Source organism: Dipodomys merriami, unplaced genomic scaffold, assembly GCF_024711535.1.
Source record: "Dipodomys merriami isolate MVZ:Mamm:240054 unplaced genomic scaffold, mDipMer1.0.p SCAF_3, whole genome shotgun sequence".
Lineage (NCBI taxonomy): Eukaryota > Metazoa > Chordata > Mammalia > Rodentia > Heteromyidae > Dipodomys > Dipodomys merriami.
In genome coordinates, this window is record NW_027204492.1 from 69,787,331 (window position 1) to 69,794,492 (window position 7,162).

Below are 7,162 nucleotides of genomic sequence, written 5' to 3' on the forward strand. Positions count from 1 at the left end.
AACTATTAGTCAGGGGAGATAAACGTGTATACTAAAGTACCTATATTTAGCTACATAAAATGGCATAATGAAATCCATTCCTTTGTCCAGTAAATATACATTAATAAAACTAAAGATCAAAAGGCTCTCAATATAAACAAAAACTGAATTTGCTGCCAGTAAATATGCTGCTGTAGAGTGAATGTTTGCAGCCCCCTCAATATTGGTGTGTTAAAATATTAATACCAAAGTGACAGTCTTATGATGTGAAGGTATTTGGAACATTTTTTTGTCCATCGTGGGGCTTGAACTCTGGCCTGAGCACTGTCACTCAGCTCTTCAGCTCAAGGAAAGCTCTCTACCACTTGAGCCACACTGGTACTTCCGGTTTCCTGGTGGATAATTGGAGATAAGAGTCTCACAGACTTTCCTGCCAGGGCTAGCTTTGAAACATGATCCTCAGATCTGAGCCTGAGTAGCTAGGATTACAGGCATGAGCCACTGGCACCCAGCTATTTGGAGCATTTTTAAATATATATTTTTTATTGTAAAGATACTATACAGAAGGGTTACAGTTACATGAGCAAGGTAATCAGTCCATTTCCTATCAAGCATTGTTACCCTCTCCTTTGCTTTTCCCCTAACATCCCTTTCTTCTCCACCTCCCCAACTCCTCCCTCCACCCCGCCCCCAGCCAAAGTTGTAAAGTTCCTTTTCAACATACTGTCTTATACTGTCTTGTACATTTCATTGTTACAATGGGTCAACCTGTATCCTTATTTAAGCATTTTGTTATTTCCCTTCCCTTCCCCAAATTTTAAAAATGTATATAGAAGATGCAGGACACCAGAATCAAATACAGTGACAACAGAGGTTATACCATGGGGGAAGAACATACAAAGAAACAAAAAAAAATCACATAGTACATTACAAGTATATTTTAAAAAACAGCAAGAAAGATAAAATCTCTTGTGTCCCTATCTTGGAGTTCATTTCGCTTAGCATCAGCTTATATGGTCATCTGTACATAGCTTTTGACCTCTTCTGCTTGTCCTAGACATATACCAGCTATTGCACATAAGGGAAACCAAGGGACCTATGTTTCTTTTGGTCTGACTTTCTTCACTTAATAAAATTTTTCCCAAGTCTTTCCATTTCCTAACAAATGGGGCAATGTCATTACTTCTGATGGAGGCATAGAATTCATATATATATATATATATATATATATATATATATATATATATATATATATATGCATGTATAGCACATTTTCTTGATCCATTCATCTACTGAGGGGCATCTCGGTTGGTTCCATATCTTAGCTATGATGACTAATGCTGCAATAAACATAGTTGTGTTGGTAGCTTTAGTATGGCCTTGTTTGTGATCATGTAGATAAATGTCCAAAAGTGGGATTGCTGGGTCATAGGGGAGCACTATGTGTAGTTTTTTGAGGAACCTCCATACTGCTTTCCAAAGTGAACAAGTTTACATTCCCGCCAACAATGCAGTAAAGTTCCCTTCTGTCCACCTCCCCTCCAGCATCTGTTGTCATTAGATTTCTTGATTATAACCATTATAACTGGGGTGAATGAAGGACCTCTATGATGAAAACTTCAAAAACTTGAAAAAGGAAATTAAAGCAGAACTAAGGAAGTGGAAAAACCTCCCATGCTCCTGGATTGGGAGGACTAACATCTTGAAAATGGCAATACTGCCAAAACTATCTACAAATTGAATGTGATACCTATCAATATCCCAACATCATTCTTCAAGGAAATAGAAGAAGCAATCCAAAAATTCATATGGAACAATAAAAGACCCCAAATAGCAAAAAATTCTTTAGCAGAAACAACAGTGCTGGAGGAATATCAATACCAAACTTCAATCTCTACTACAAAGCCATAGTAATCAAAACAGCTTGGTACTGGCACAAAAACAGACCTCAGGACCAATGGAATAGAACTGAAAACCAGAAATGAACCCACAGACCTATAGCCACCTAATCTTCGATAAAGGAGCTAAAAAATAGAATGGAAGAAAGACAGCCTCTTCAGTAAATGGTGCTGGCAAAATTGGTTAAACACATGTAGAAAACTAAGGCTAGAACCTTATATGTCACCCTGCACCAGAATCAACTCCAAATGGATCAAAGATCTTGAAGTCAAATCAGACACCCTGAAAACATTACAGACACTCTAGGGCTCCTTGGCACAGGCTGAAATTTTCTGAATAAAGACCCAAAAGCACAATAAATCAAAGAAAGGTTGGACAAATGGGATTGCATGAAGCTGTAGAACTTCTTCATGGCAAAGGACATAGCAAGGAAGATCAACAGAAAGCGCACAGTTTGGAAGAAGATCTTCACTAGCCATACAATGGACAAGGATCTCATATCTAAAATATAGCTGGAACTCAAAAAAATTAAATACCCCAACAACAAATCTTCAAAGAAACAACTGCCTGATAAATAAGTGGGCTAAAGGCTTAAAGAGAGACTTCTCTTAAGAGGAAATAAGAATGGCCAATAGACACATAAAGAAATGCTCAACTTCTCTGGCCATAAAAGAAATTCAAATCAAAACATTGGAGTATTTTTAATAGTGAAAGGCTATAAGCTTTCCTCCAAGAACAAGGACATGAAGAAGTCTATTGTAACCAATAAACTATTGATACAAATATGAGATTATTATGCCAAAATCAGTTGTATTTTTCTACACTTACAATGCACAATTTGAAAATGACATTAAGAGAACAAACCATTCACAATCTTATTCAAAAAATAAAATACGTAGGAGGAAATTTAACAAAAATGTGAAATGTGTACTTTCCACTGGAAAGTACAAGACATTGTTGAAATTAAAGAAGATCTAAATAAATGGAAAAATAGCCTTTGTGCTGGGATTGGAAAATCAATGTAATCAATTTGGCAATACTCTCTAAAACAATCTAAATTTTCAGTGTAGTCCCTATTACAATCCCTGTTGACTTCTTACTACAAATTGACAAATTGGTAATAAAATTCATAGAATTGAAAGAAATCAAGAATATCTGGAAAAATAACTATTAAGTAAGAGGATTCACACTTTCCTATTGAAAAACTTATGCCAAGCCATGGCATTCAATATAGTGTGGTGTTGGCCAAAGGAAAGGCACACAGATCAGTGGACTACAGTGAGAATCCAGAAATAAAAGCGTATGTCTTTGGTTAATTAATTTTCAACAAGAGTGTAAAGGCCATTCATTGAATAAATCTGGATACACATGTCATCTTGTATACAAGTTAAAGACTTAAATTCCTTTTTCTTTTTCTTTTTGACACTATGAAGATTTCAAGTCAGGGCCTCACATTTTGCTAGACAATTGCTTCCATCACGCCTTCAGACTTTTTGTTTCTGCAGCTACTTTCAGATAGGATCCTGCACTTATTTTCCAGGCCGATCCCATACTGTGATTCTCTTACCTACAGGGTCCTCATGGGATTACAGTCGCATACCACCGTAACTGACTTATTTGTTGAGATGTATTCTTGCTAACTTTTTGCCTAGGCTGGTCTAGAACCACAGTCTTTCTGATCTCTGACTCCCAAGTCACTATATTATAAGCAAGAACTATTATGCACATCTTAAAGCCCTAAATTTGAGAGCTAAAATAATGAAACTCTGAGAAGAAAATATGGTAATAATATTCCTGACCTTGTATTTGGCAAACAATTCACAGATAAAAATGCCTAAATATAAACAGGAAAAACAGATAAATTAGATTGGACTTTATTAAAAGTAAAAACTTCTGTCTTTCAATATATGCCACCAAAAGTCAAAAATAATCTTAAAATAGAAAAATATATGTGTCAATAATATGCTTGATGAAGGACTTGTATCTACAATATATAATGAAAACTTTTAAGTTAATAATAATTACATACAGAACAACAGAAAATTAGGTAAAATATCTGATCAGACATTTCTCTCCAAAGGAGATACAGATGGCCAATAGGTAGATGAAAATGTGCTGAATATAATTAGTTATCATAGAAATGCAAATCAAAATCACAATGACCTACCACTTATAAGGATGACTACAACCAAAAATTTAGGCAACAAAAATTGTTGGTGAGGATGTAGAGAAATCAGAGACCCCGTATACTGTAAAAATAGTCTGACTGTAAAAATAGTCCTATTGTTTTGGAAACCAGTCAGGAAATTAATCAAATTATTAAATATAGCATTATCATTTATTTGATCCAATGTGGCAATTCATACATTCTCCTCCATCACTAATCCCTCCACTCCTCACTAATCTCTTCTGCCATTTGAAAAAAAGTTTCATTTCAGAAGTATTATGTTAATGACTCACACAATATGTTCCCTTTTGTAATGAGCTATTTCACTTGGCATATTCCCTTGGTTCCAACTTATTAGTGCATAGTATATCTACCATGGATTCTCCAGTTGAATGTTAACTAGGTAGCTCAAGGAAAGAAGACCATAAGATGGCAGTGTTTCCCAATAGAATTTATTGAGTGGCAGTTAGGACAGACAATATGATAGAGAAAATTTCTCATAGCAGGAGATCTCTTAGCATGTATGGTCACTAACTAGAAGGGGAAAAGGGGAAAATAAATGCTAAGAGAGTGAATAGGATAGAAGCCGATGCTTCACTCAGTTCCAAGGCAAGGCATCTCAGGTCCTAGAGGGCAGCAGCAGTCAGGCTTCTGTTGTATCTGTAAGGGCTTGTCTCACTATGGGCAGGAAATGGTTGGTCCATGGTGATGGGTCTGACAACAGAGAAATCTCTAAATGGCTGGTTTGGGCTATATTAGAGCAATTTAATAAGTAAGAATTTGAATTGGGTGCCAGTAGACTTTGAGGTAACAGTCCTGATCTGTTGTAAGGAAATAAATGACAAATGGAAAAATACAACTTTCACCATTTTCTCTCCAAGGTATATGAATAATTGAATAAACGCATGTATCACCCCTAAAGCATTACACAATGGTTTATAGAAGCATGGTTCATAAACACAAAAGGGGGAAACAACTCATGTGTCCAACAACAATGCATGGATGAACAAATGTGGTACATCTGTGTTATAAAATATTATTTGACCACATACTAATCCATGCTGAAACATGGCAGAACCTCAGAAACCTGATAGGTTCTTTCCATATTTTGGCTTTTGTTTTTAATTGGTTTATATTTTCTATTTATGTGCTTAGGATATCTTGTTATTAATTTCAAAGCAGTTAGGTGGTTATCTTGGTTATGAGCCTTAGCTTAGTTGTATGTTGTGCCTATGAGGCAGAGACTTGAAGCAATACGACACAACTTTTCACTAATGAGCTCTGACAAAAACTATTACCCAGATTCCAGACTAAAGGCTAAATGACATATGGATAGGACATGACAAGTGGAATATAAAATAGTCTTTGAAAACTTGATGGACATTGTAATTATCAACAACAAAGCCAAGAGAGAATTTGTGATCTGAACCTACCCAGGTAGGACTCTTGCTAAAACAACAAGCACACAAAGATCAGCATTAGCCAGAAGATTTGAACAAGACTCATAGCTTCATAAACAATTAATAGTCAAAATGTCCAGAATAAAATCCAAAATTACTCAGCATACAAAGAACTAAGAAAATGTGACTAGTTTTCAAGGAAAAAGCAAAAGAAGTCAACTTCAAGATGTCCCAGATGTAGGAATGTTTATGTATATTAGAGTAACTATGATAACCACAGAATTGTTTTGAAGTTAATAGAAAGATATGTTAAGCAGATAAGCAGAAACTATAAAAAATGAAATTTTAGATCACACACTGTCCAAGAGCTAGAGATTGAATTCAGAGCTTTGCACTATTATTCAGATTTGCACTCATGGCCGGTTCTCTACCAATTTAGCTACATCTCTAGTGCAGCTATTTTCTGGTTAATTGGACATGGGGTCTCAGAAACTTTTCTGCCTCTACTGCCTTTGAACAAAGATACTCCAGATCTCAGCCTTCTGAATAGTTGGAATTAAAGGTATGAGCAACCAGCACCCAGATACATTGTCTAATTTTTTAAAACAATTACAGGTTGGACTTTGGAAAGCAGTATGGAGGTTCTTCAAAAGACTCCACATAGAGCACCCCTATGACCCAGCAATCCAACTTTTGGGCATTTACCCAAATGATCATACAAGACCATACCCAAGCTACCAGCACAACTATGTTTATTGCAGCATTATTCACCATACCTAAGATATGGAACCAACCCAGATGCCCCTCAATAGATGAATGGATCATGAAAATGTGGTATATATACATGAATTCTATGCCTCCATCAGAAAGAATGACATTGCCCCATTTGTTAGGAAATGGAAAGACTTGGAAAAATTATATTAAGGGAAGTAAGCCAGGCCCAAAGAAAGATAGGTCCCATGATTTTCCTTATTTGCTATAACTAGTATATGTCTGGGACAAGTAGAAAAGCTCAAAAGCTATGTACATATGACCAGGTAAGATGAAGTTAAGTGAAATGAACCCCAGGATAGGGACACTGTTTTTTTTCTTGCTTGCTATTGTTTCTAAGGTATTTATAATGTACCGTGTAATTTTTGTGTTGCTTTGTATGTTCTTGCCCCATGGTATAACCCCTGTTTTCACTGTATTTGATGTCAGTATAATTTTGGGAGGGTAAGGGAAAAAAACTGTTTAAATAGGGATACAGATTGACCCATTGTAGCAATGATATGTACAAGACACTATGGTGAAAAATGAACTTTACAATTTAGGCGGCGGGCGGGGGGGAGCGGGTGTAGTTGTGGAGGTGGGAAGGAAGGGATGGTAGGGGAAAAACAAAGGAGGAGGCAACAATGCTTGATAAGAAATGTACTCATTACCTTGTTCATGTTACTGTAACACTTCTGTACAGTATTTTCACAATAAAAACCATAAAAAATACAATTACAGGTTGGGAATCAATAGAAGAAAAGATGAGAAAACAAAGAGATGATAGAAATTATCTAATGTAAAAAATAAAGTACTAGAAAAATACACTGAATTTTAGAGGTTTGTGGAATAATCGCAAGAGGTATAATATTCATGACATTGGCGTCCCAGAGAGAAAAAAGTCATTGTGCCAAAAGAACAGTTGAAGAATTTTTTGTCTACAAATGCTTTATTTCCATTTTAATTC